General features: G+C 50.2%; 2 non-coding genes across 2 annotated transcripts; both read left to right on the top strand.

Annotated features, from left to right (window-relative positions):
• The first annotated feature begins 1,201 nt into the window (after positions 1-1,201).
• On the top strand, positions 1,202-1,297 carry TRNAY-GUA (transfer RNA tyrosine (anticodon GUA)). The gene is made up of 2 exons: positions 1,202-1,238; positions 1,262-1,297. It is a non-coding gene; the product is annotated as a tRNA-Tyr (tRNA).
• A 9,947-nt stretch (positions 1,298-11,244) lies between these two features.
• TRNAY-GUA (transfer RNA tyrosine (anticodon GUA)) lies at positions 11,245-11,340 on the top strand. The gene is made up of 2 exons: positions 11,245-11,281; positions 11,305-11,340. It is a non-coding gene; the product is annotated as a tRNA-Tyr (tRNA).
• Positions 11,341-11,632: the final 292 nt, after the last annotated feature.

Raw genomic sequence — 11,632 nt, 5'->3', positions numbered from 1 at the left:
AGGCATTGATCCCACTACTTCTGGAAGGTGGGGAAGAGGGGGACATGAGGCTTTGGACAGAGCCAAACGTGCCCTCCACCTAGGCAGGATTTCCCTTTCTGCTCCCACCCCAGCGCCTTCGGACTGGTAGGCTCCCAGAGCTGGAGCAGTGGGACCTGCCTTGTGCCCAGACTTGCTGCATTGCCCAAGCAGAATGGGGGCCAAACAGGCTGCTGGCAAGCTCTATGCCCACCTGCCTGCAACCCCGTGAGCCGCCAAGGGGAAAAGGGGGCACTGGGCCCTGGGCAGAGCACGAGACACTGAAATCACCCTTCACCAGCAGCTGAGAGGACATGGAGAACCATAGACCAGTGGCACAATCGATAACCTGTGTGACTATGGATCAGACGATTGCAGATTCAGGTCCTACCTGCCTTGTGTAACTTGTCTTTTTTTTTCTCTGAGCCAAGAGCTCTCGTGTGCCTGCTAGCTCTGTGTGAAATGGCACCGTCCCATTTCAACTTGCATTTCAAGGTTTTGTGGAACAACGTTTCGTTTCTAATTTCGTTTTGATTCAACACTCTGTTCTGTTTCGTTTCGTCGAAACAGTGATGCTGTCTCGGGTTGTATCGATGTTTTGTCCATAGGCTATAATGGGAAAACTCAAAACAGCCTCTCTCATCTGGCACGCAGATCGGGACCCATTCCCGGAAGGGCTGTGAGGGTTGTGCCCGTCCTCCAGGGGTTGCAGACCCCTCTGCCTGGTAGATGAGAGAGGGATGCCGCCTGGGCCCGGGGAGCTGGGGAAGGGAACTGAACCCCATCACTCAGTTCCCTCCCCAGCACTGGGTTCGCTTGGGGATGGGAACTGGGACTGAGCTGAGCACTACCTTGGGGCTGGGCAAAGCAACTCAGCTCAGCTGGGGATCGTCGGGCTGGGCTGAATTGCTTTCCCCTGCCCCACCATAGCACTGGGGAGGGAAACCGAGTGATGGGGCTCAGTTCCCTACTCCAGCCCAGTTGCAGCGCTGGGGTGGGGAATTGAGCTGGGGCTCAGCTCCCTTCCGCTGTGCTGTGATCGGCTTCTCACTGCCCAAATGGCTGGCTTAATTATCATTCTGCCTTGTGGTCAGCAGCTTTGCTAGGCCACAGGTAAAGCCTTTGTATTCAGCTGCATATCTAGTGCTCCCTACTCATCCAAACTATTCTCCTTTTAACCGTCCCTTCGATAGCTCAGCTGGTAGAGCGGGGGACTGTAGAAATATAGCCTTGGCCTATGGGTATCCCTAGGTCGCTGGTTCGATTCCGGCTCGAAGGAGACATGGTTTTACCCCATCCTCATCAATGAATTAAGCACCTGTAGCATTGATGTCTGCATAGATGGATGGGTAAAATATTGGTTGACCTGACACACCCAGAGTGTAGTGGTGGAGGGGTTGTACTCAACCTGGCCAGATATGAGCAGTGGGGTATCCCAGGGCTTGTTCCTCGGGCCTGCGTGGTTTTACATCTTCTTCAACGATTGGCCGAGGGGGTGGAAAGCACGCTGTCCAAGTTTGCTGATGGCACTAAGATGTGGGGCGAGGTGGACACACTTCAAGGGAGAGAGGGGCTGCAGCTAGATTGAGACAGACTACAAAAGTGGTCAGCCAAGAATAGGATGGGGTTCAATGTAGACAAATGCAGGGTGCTGCACCTTAAGAGAAGGAATCCACAGCACACATACAGGCTGGGGAGTTCCCCTCTTGAAAGCACAGAGGCAGAAAGGGATCTCAGAGTCATTATTGACTCCAAGATGAACATGAGCCGCCAATGCCAGACCTCAGCCAGCAAGGCCAGCCATACCTTGTCGTGCATCCAAAGGTGCATCTCAAGCCAGTCCAGAGAGGTGATCCTCCTCATCTACGCGACTTTGGTCAGGCTGTAGTTGGAGTACTGCGTCCAGTACTGGGCGCCGCACTTCAGGAGGGATGTGGCCAGCATGGAGAGGGGTCAGAGGAGGCCACCCTCTTGGTGAGGGGGCAGCAGGACGGGCCCTACAAGGAGAGACTGAGGGACCTGAACCTGTTCAGCCTCAGCAAGAGGAGGCTGAGGGGGGACCTGGTGGCTGCCTACAAGCTCATCGGGGGGATCAACAGCAAATAGGCAGAGCCCTTTTCTCCCCAGCAACACCTGGGGTGACGAGGAACAATGGTCATAAGCTGATGGAGAACAGGTTTAGTTTGGAGATCAGAAGGCAATATTTTACAGTTAGGGTGGCCAAAATCTGGAACCAACTTCCCGTGGAAGTGGTCCTCGCCCCTACCTTGGGCAGATTCAAGAGGAGGTTGGATGATCACCTGTCTGGGGTCTTGTGAACCCAGCATCCATTCCTGCCTGTGGCAGGGGGTCAGGTGAGATGATCTGTTCAGGTCCCTCCTGGCCCTAGCTACTATGAAACGATGAAGTTTCAACTAGACTCAATTTGTTTTGACGCTGTTTCGAAGCCCTTCATCTCATTTTGATTTTGCTGTTTGGAGCTCAAACTGAGTTGAAACAGTGTCAAGACAAAACAGCCAGTGACACTTCACATGCCCAAGTGCCTGCTGCATGGATAACGCGTCTGACGATGGATCCGAAGACTGTAGGTCCGACTGCAGCCTGGCTCATGCTGAATGGTTTTATTTATTTTTTTTTTCCCATTCAAGATGGCATGAGCACCACTGATATAAAGGAGGTCTTAGCTCCAATCTTAGTGCCATGCTTCACTGGCCTTGCAAGCCTCTATGCACAGGCTCCATCAGGCACAGCTCTTTGGAACCACGAGGCTGATGCACGAGCCCGGTGGATGCACCTGTGGCCACCAAGCCTGGCTTTGGGCAGGGGCAATGGTGCCCTCCACTTCGCCCCAATTTCTGTTTGGGCCCCGATGACAGCTCCTTCAGACCGGGCAGACTCCTGGATCTTTAGCAGCGGGCCCCGTCTTGTGCCCAGCCTTGCTGCATTGCCCAAGCAGAACGGGGGCAAAGAGCCTGCTGGCTAGCTCTGCGCCCACCTGCCTCTGCCCTGGATCTCTTATGAGAGGCTGCGGCTGACAGAAGAGGCTCCCCCAGCTCCGAGCAGCGACCTGAGAGCTTCCCAGCTCTTCTTCCAGCTCCTCCAGTAAGAGGCAGGGCAGTTCAATGTGAGACCGGGGCTCTGGGAAGGTCAGGAGCCCTAGCAGCTGGGTGTAGTGCTGACACTGGTGGCAATGTGGTAGTGTTTCTACCTACCAAAAGTGAGTTCGGAGTTCAAAACCTAAGAGGAGTGAGTGAAGTGACAGAGAAAGATCCTTGTTGAAGGGGGACATTGTGTTTTTCCCCCTCCTGGTACCTATACCCTATATCTCGTTATTTGAGGTTTGTATTTTGTTCATTTTATATTTTGCCAAGCAGTGTTGTTTGTGGTGCTCTTTGTGTTTCATACTTTGTTAAACTGCTCCTTTTGTCACCTGGATGAATATGTCCACAAATGCAAATGCCTAACCTTTCATAGTTTCATAGTTTCATAGTTGGTAGGGTGGAAGGGACCTGAGTAGATCATCAAGTCCGACCCCCTGCCATGGCAGGAAAATTACTAGGGTCAAACGACCCCAGAAAGGTGTTCATCTAACCTCCTCTTAAAGACCTGCAGGGCGTGCCCTGCTGCCCCCTGATCATGCGAGTGGCCTCCTCTGAACCCTCTCCAAGCTGCTGCAAAAGGCAGGCATGGGTCCCACTACTGCTCACATGCAAAGCACGTGCTCTGGCATCTCAGCTAATAGCCCCACAGGTTGCAGTGGCATGATTTCCGTTTCTAACCCCATGGCAGGCCCTTCCGACTGGGAGCCTCCCAGATCTTAAGCAGCAGGCCCCACCTCATGCCCGGCCAGGCTGCATTGCTCAAACAGAACAAGGGCCAAAAAGCCTGCTGGTGAGCTCTGTGCCCACCCGCCTGGGCCCCCGGTACCTGCCAGGAGGGAACAAGGGCACCTGGCTCTGGGAGCAGCACCAGGAAGTGGGATCACCCTTCACCAGCAGCCGGGAGGACATGGGAAATCTCGGACCAGTGGTGCAATGGATAACAATGGATTTGCTGCAATCCCGAAGCAGATCATCTCTTTATTTTACTGGACGCTGGTACAACACCTGAAACAAGAAAAGCAGCTGCTCAACAGCTTGGAGGGGTGCTGAAACTCCTTCCCCATGAATTAAGCAATCTGCTCTCTAATGTGTTTATATACTTAGGAAGTACAAATTGGGATACTTGCCTTGCAGCAGGTCGGCCAGGCTGTTGAAGCCAGAGTGAACAATGGACCTGAATGGAATCCAACTCCCAGACCCAAACCAGAACCTGGGTCGGAAACTCCTATGGAAGATTCCCCTGCACCTGACCGGTTACGTTTTGATGGATTTGATATCTGTCGGCTGTTAAAACATGGAGCATCTCTTCTTGGACCTGCTGGTGCAGAGTTTGGGGTCCAGGACGATAAAGCAGGTGAAATGGATCACAAAGAGAGAATAGCACAGCACAGAACACTATTACAGAAGAAACTTGGCCTTGACATGGGCGCTGCATTTGGAATGAGCACTGAAGACCTGTTCAATGACAAGGATTTGGACTATACACCTACTTCAGCTTCACTTATAAACAACCAACCTACTCTTCAGGCTGCTGAATTGATTGATTTGGAACTTCAAGCTGGTGTGAGCAGCAGACAAATGAATAAAGCTAAAAGAATGGCTAAGCTATTCGCAAAGCAAAGATCCAGAGATGCGGTGGAAACTAATGAGAAGAGCAATGCTAGTACTGATGGGGAAGCAGAAGAAAAGAGAAGAAAAGTAGCAAATGTTGTCCTCAGCCAGCCTGCCACTGACTCAAAAGCGGTGGTAGATAATGCATCAGAAGAGGTAGAGTATGTCCTTCTGTTCTCAAGAGAATGACATCATTTGACCTTGGCTGATAAGTTGATTTTAAGTTCATTTTAACACTAAATTACCAAAAACAGAAAAGGGAATTATATTGTCAATTCAATTTACAGCTGAAGTATGTTTCTGAAACTGCATTTCATGTTGTGAAAAATAACAAGGAATAACGGCCATAAGTTGACGGAGAGTAGATTCAGACTAGACATCAGGAGGCACTACTTCACCGTCAGGGTGGCTAGGAAATGGAACCAACTTCCAAGGGAAGTGGTGCTTGCTCCTTCCCTGGGGATCTTCAAAAGGAGGCTAGATAATCACCTAGATGGGGTCATTTGACCCCAGCATCCTTTCCTGCCCAACCAGGGGGTCAGACTGAACGATCTGCTCAGGTCCCTTCCAACCCCACCAAATATGAAACTACGAATGGGGCCAAAGAGCCCGCTGGCAAGTCCAGAGCTCTCTGTTGTCTGCTGCTTTCCCTTGCTTGTTGAGCTGCAGAGCACCACTAACACACCAAAAGACCCCTTCTGGGAGGCACAGAGGAACATGACCCATGGCCCAGCACCCATTTCAGGTGCAGCGCGGGCATGCTGGGACAAAAGGCAACCCAAGCTGCAGGAGAATGTGGGCATCGATCCCTCTACCTCTCACACGCAAAACAAGCGCTCTACCATTTGAACTAACTCCCCTGGGCTCCCTCATGTCTAAAGGTGAAATGGGTTCTGCTCACGGAGGTTCCTAGCTGAGCTAGAGGGTATAGGTATCTGGAGGGGGAGAAATGGAGAAAACACAATGCCCCTCTTTCACTGCAACAAAAATGTCTCACTGGCACTTCACTCACCCCTCCTGGGATTTAAAGTCAGGCATCAAACTTGTTAGATAGAAACTCTACCAGATGGCCACAAGTCCTGGTACCACTTGAAGCTGCTAGGAGTCTTGACCTTCCCCGAGCCCCAGCCTCACATCAAACCACCCTGCCTCTTGGTGGAGGAGCTGGAAGCAGAGCTGGGAACCTCTCAGGTTGCTGCTCAGCTTCTTGCTGGAGCTGGGCAACCTCTCCTGCTGGCCGCACACCGCGGTGCTGAGGGCCCCACTGCTGCCTGCAGGTCCCACTCCTTCGGGCTCTTCTGGGATAACTTCTTCCGCCCCGCTGGCCCAGCTCTTGCCAACTCTTTGATGCTCCTTCCTCGTGGTCCCTCGCTGGTCTCTGAGTCAGCTGCGCTGCCCCTTTTATCTCCCTCCATGTGACCTGAGGAGCCAATCAGGGGACATGGAGGTTGAGTCTCTGGGACCTGATTGGTAAGGAGGATTTGAAGATTGTATACTCGCAAAAATTGGTTCACTCTTTAACATCAGCTTGACGTTTCTTTTGGAGGCATGTGCTGGTGGCTCTGTAGATCATGCACCTGCTTATGGATTTGAAGGTTGTAAGTTTGACTTCTACCTGGCTCTGTGCAGCTTGTTTTGGATCCACGAGCTCCCTTGCTCCAACCTCTTGCTTCTGCTTTTTCTGCCTGGCTGCAGCACACCCTCATGCAGCAAAGAAGCTCTCCTGTGCAGCACACAGGAAGGTGCCCCTCCATTTCAGTGCCGCATTTGTAGCGTGGGTATGCCGGGATAAAAGGCAACATGGGCTGGCGGAGAATGCAGGCATGGATCGCGCTGCCTCTCATGTGCAAACCAAGGACTCTACACCTGACCTAATTGCCTTGGTCAGCTGTGGCTTATTGGGGCCTTGTAACCTTAACTTGAGATAGAGACAGAGGATAAGAACAAGGAAACACTGGAAAATAACTTGTTCTTACCCTGCATCGAAATCCAAGAACACAAATCCTAGCCAGCTCAAGAGGTGAGAAGGCAGTTTCTGCCTCTGAGCTTTGTGCCAGTGCCTCCCGCAATTTCTCCCATCATCCTGCTTTACTCACCTACTGGTGCTTCCAGTCACCCCAGGAAGAATGGAGACACCTTTTGCTCTCAAGAACGGTCTTAAGTTTAATTTCTCTTCTGGCTATTTACAACCTCTCCTATTGGATTCTCACAGAACATGAACCACACGTGTAAATTCCTTCCTCTGCCCTAAAGGTGAATGTTTATTAGACTAAAAGTCTTTCCTGATGTAATTATGACCAGGAGAATGTACATCTAGACATGCACATTTAGTGCACAGTGACCTAAATTACTGCACACCAACCAAAAATTACTGTTGAGTACAGGCACACGTCTGCACGTACACACCCATCCTGTGCAGTAAATATCATGATTTATGCCCGATTATTTAGTGCTTAGTAATGTGCATGTAAATACCTTACTGCACAGTAACATGTGTTTGCGGACTTACCTGGGACTAAGCTTAGACCCAAGTCAGACCACACACAGTGTTAGTGCACGTTAACATCTGCATGCATAGATGCTGGCCTATTCTTGCTTAATGAGACGTAATTTACTGCACAGTAAATTTAATACAACGTAAATGCCCATGTAGATGCACCCCTAGAATCCTAGAAAATGAGGGCTGGAAGAGACCTCAGGAGGTCCTGTCTAGTCAAAGCAGGACCAGCCCCAACTACATCATCCCAGCCAAGGCTTTTGCTCGCCAGGTCTTCAACACCTGCAAGGATGGAGACACCACTGCCTCTTTAGGTAACCCATTGTAGTGCTTCACCTCCCTAATCCAGTATCCTAAAGATACTGTCTCTCACTTAATTTCCCTGGCAGTGAGAAATGTCCATCTCTAACAGTCTGATGTTATACTTACAAGCCCCTTCTTTTAAAATATAAATTCATCCAGAGTTAGACCCAAGTCAGACCACACACAGTGTTAATGCACTTTAACACCTGCATGTGTAGATGGCTGCCTATTTTTGCTTAATGAGCTGTAAATTACTGCACAGTAAATTTAATGTAACATTAAAGCCCATGTAGATGCATCCCTAGAATCATAGAAAATGAGGGCTGGAAGGGACCTCAGGAGGTCACATCTAGTCCAACCCCCTGCTTCAAGCAGGACCAGCCCCAACTACATCATCCTGCCAAGGCTTTGTCTAGCTCGATCTTCAACACCTGCGAGGATGGAGACGTCACGGACTCTTTAGGTAACCCATTGTAGAGCTTCACCCCCCTAAATCAATATCCTAAAGATACTGTCTCTCACTTATTTTCCCTGGCAGTGAGAAATGTCCTTCCCTAACAGCCTGATGTTATACTTACATGCCCCTTCTTTTAAAATATAAATTCATCCAGAGCCCCATGCCCATTTTCCCTCCTGATGGCTCATGAGGACATAGACAGCTGAGCATAGTCGCCAGTGAGCTCTTTAGCCCCCGTTGTACTTGAGCAATGCAGCAAGGCTGGGCTCGGCACAAGACAGGGCCCACTGCTTCAGTGCTGAGAGACTGCCAGTCTGAAGGCACTTAATGGGCACAAAAACAGGAATCATACTTAGGTGGAGGGCACCTGTGGCTCTGTCCAAAGCCTTGTGTGTCCACCAAACTGACTCTGGGAGCACGTACTAAACACAGAGCAGTGGTGCAATGGATGACATGTCTGATTACAGATGAGAAGATTGGCCTAGCCTCAAAACCCGCTGCATCTCAGGTGCAAATCAAGTGCTCTGGCATCTGTGCTAAGTGCCCTACAGGCCTTCTTCATCAGGTCAGAAAATCATATGTTTAACTCCTACCTGTGTCATGTTCCTTCTTTTTTCTGAGCCAAGAGCGCTGTGGTGCCAGCCTCGTGTCCCTGTTTGCCGAGCAGCACCACACCCCGCATCCAGCAAAACAGTCCTTCTAGGTGGCCCAGAGGAACATGCCAAGCCACTATTTCAGGTGGCCCTAACCCCACCCTGGGAAATGGGGAACAAGGCTCCTGGCAGAGCATGTGGAAATGGTCTCACACTTCACCAGCACGTGAGAGGGGAACGTTCTTATGGGCCAGTGGCGCAATGGGTAATGAGTTTGACTCTAGATCAGAAGATTGTAGGTTTGATTCCTGCCTAGTTTGTCCGGAAGGTTGTTCTCTAAGCTGGAGGCTATGAGCATAACTGGTATGGAAGTGGCCCCAGGCCTAGCCTTGGAGGCATGCACCTGCATCAGGTGTTGCAAGCGTCTGTGCACAGGATCCTTTAGACACAGCTCATGGGAACAAGGCAGATGCTCTGGACTAATGGAACAGTAGGGGAATTAGCTTTGATGGTAGAGTACTTGCTTAGCATGCGAGAGGTAGTGGGATCGATTACTGTCTGCACTTAGTCTAGGCATATATGCATTATGGCATTTCATATAAAATGCATTTTGTATGTGTCATAATAGGGCTAGGATTGCACAGCGCGATAACAACTTCCAAGTGAGAAATGCTGAGTTGCTTCTGTGGTTTAGAAAGCTTCAAAGCTTAAGTGACTGAAGAGCAGCAGTCACTAAGATTTAGCATTTCATGGGAGTTTGTTTATTCATCATCCTTGCAGGTGGGGTCATACGCTGGGGGCCATGAACCAGGTCTTCCCAGACAATGATGAATTTATATTTTAAAACAAGGGGCTTGTAAGTATAACATCAGACTGTTAGGGAAGGACATTTCTCACTGCCAGGGAAATTAAGTGAGAGACAGTATCTTTAGGATACTGGATTAGGGAGGTGAAGCACTACAATGGGTTACCTAAAGAGGCAGTGGCGTCTCCATCCTTGCAGGTGTTGAAGACCTGGCTAGAAAAAGCCTTGGCTGGGATGAAGGAGTTGGGGCTGGTCCTGCTTTGACTAGACATGACCTCCTGAGGTCCCTTCCAGCCTTCATTTTCTAGGATTCTAGGGGTGCATCTACATGGGCATTTATTAAATTTACTGTGCAGTAAGTTACTGCTCATTAAGCAAAAATAGTCTGCCATCTACACATGCAGGTGTTAAAGTGCATTAACACTACGTGTGGTCTGACCTGGGTCTTAAGTCAGTCCCACGTCAGTCCACAAACGTGGTGTTACTGCGCAGTAAGGCATCTATACATGGGTTACTGTGCAGTAACTTGCTGGGTATAGATTTCAGTCCACACACAGAGTGTTAATGCGCAGTAAAGCGTTTACATGCGCGATACTGTGCAGTAACTAATTGGGCATAAGTTGGATACCTGCATCATGCACGTCCAATTTATGCCAAACCTGGCATGAATCATATTTACCTCACATGAGGTAAGCACTAAGTATACTAAGCACTAATATTCATGTGTAGATGCACATTCTCCTGGCCATAATTACATCAGAAAAGATATTTAGTCTAATAAACACTCACCTTTGGGGCAGGGGGCAGGAAGTTACACGTGTGGTTTGCGTTCCCTGACAATCCAATAGGAGCGGTTGTAAATAGCCAGAAGAGAAACTGTACTTAAGAGTTTCCTTGAGAGCAAAGTGGCATCTCCAGTCTTCCTGTGGTGGCTGGAAGCACCAGTAGGTGAGTAAAGCAGGATGATGGGAGAAATTGCGGGAGGACCTGGCACAAAGCTCAGAGGCAGAAACTGCCTTCTCACCTCTTGAGCTGGGTAGGTTTTGCGTTCTTGGATTTCGATGCAGGGTAAGAATAAGTTATTTTCTTGTGTTTCCTCATTCTTTTCATAGTTTCATAGTTGGTCGGGTTGGAAGGGACCTGAGCAGATCATCAAGTCTGACTCCGTGCCATGGACAGGAGAGAAAACTGGGCTTGCCAGGTAAATGTCCAGCCTCCTCTTCAAGACCTCCAGTGTAGGAGCCAGCACCACTTCTCTCGGAAGTTGGCTCCAGATCCTAGCCGCCCTGACTGTGAAGTCGCATCTCCTGATTTCTAGTCTGAATGTACCCTCTGCCAGCTTGTGACCGGTACTTCTAGTCACTCCTGGGAGTGCTCGGGGGAACAGGGACTCCCCCAATGCCTGCTGGTCTTCCCTGGCTCGTTTGTAAATGGCCACCAGATCTCCCATCAGCCTTCTCTTGTGAAGGCTGAACAGGTTCAGGTCCCACAGCCTCTCCTCATAGGGTCTGCCCTGCTGCCCCCTGACCATGTGGGTGGCCCTCCTGTGGACCCTCTCCATACTGTCCACATCCCTCCTGAATTGCCTTCCCCTGCCCCATCATAGCACTGGGGAGGGAAACCGAGTGATGGGGCTCAGTTCCCTACTCCAGCCCAATTGCAGCCCTGGGGTGGGGAATTGAGCTGGGGCTCAGCTCTCTTCCCCTGTGCTATGATCAGCTTCTCACTGCCCAAATGGCCGGCTTAGCTATCATTCTGCCTTGTGGTCAGCAGCTTTGCTAGGCCACAGGTAAAGCCTTTGTAGTCAGCTGCAAATCCAGTGCTCCCTACCAATCCAAATTATGGTCCTTCTAGCATCTCCTTCGATAGCTCAGCTGGTAGAGCGGAGGACTGTAGAGGTACAGCTGAAGCCCATGGGGATCCTTAGGTCGCTAGTTCGATTCTGGCTCGAAGGAGGTGTTGTTTTACCCCATCCTCATCAATGCATTAAGCGACTGTAGCATTGATTCCTGCAAAGATGAATAGGTAAAATATTGGTTGACGCGGCGCCCCCAGAGAGTAGTGGTGGAGGGGTTGTACTCAATCTGGTGAGATGTGAGCAATGGGGTCTCCCAGGGCTGGGTCCTCTGTCCTGCACTGTATAAAATCTTCATCAGCGATTGGCTGAGGGGGTGGAAAGCACGCTGTCCAAGTTTGCTTATGACGCTAATATGTGGGACGAGGTGGACACACTTCAAGGGAGAGAGG

The sequence above is a fragment of the Alligator mississippiensis genome, chromosome 3, assembly GCF_030867095.1.
Source record: "Alligator mississippiensis isolate rAllMis1 chromosome 3, rAllMis1, whole genome shotgun sequence".
In the NCBI taxonomy this organism is placed as follows: Eukaryota; Metazoa; Chordata; order Crocodylia; family Alligatoridae; genus Alligator; species Alligator mississippiensis.
The sequence above is the reverse complement of the archived record's forward strand: the minus strand, read 5'-3'. Positions and strand labels throughout refer to the sequence as shown.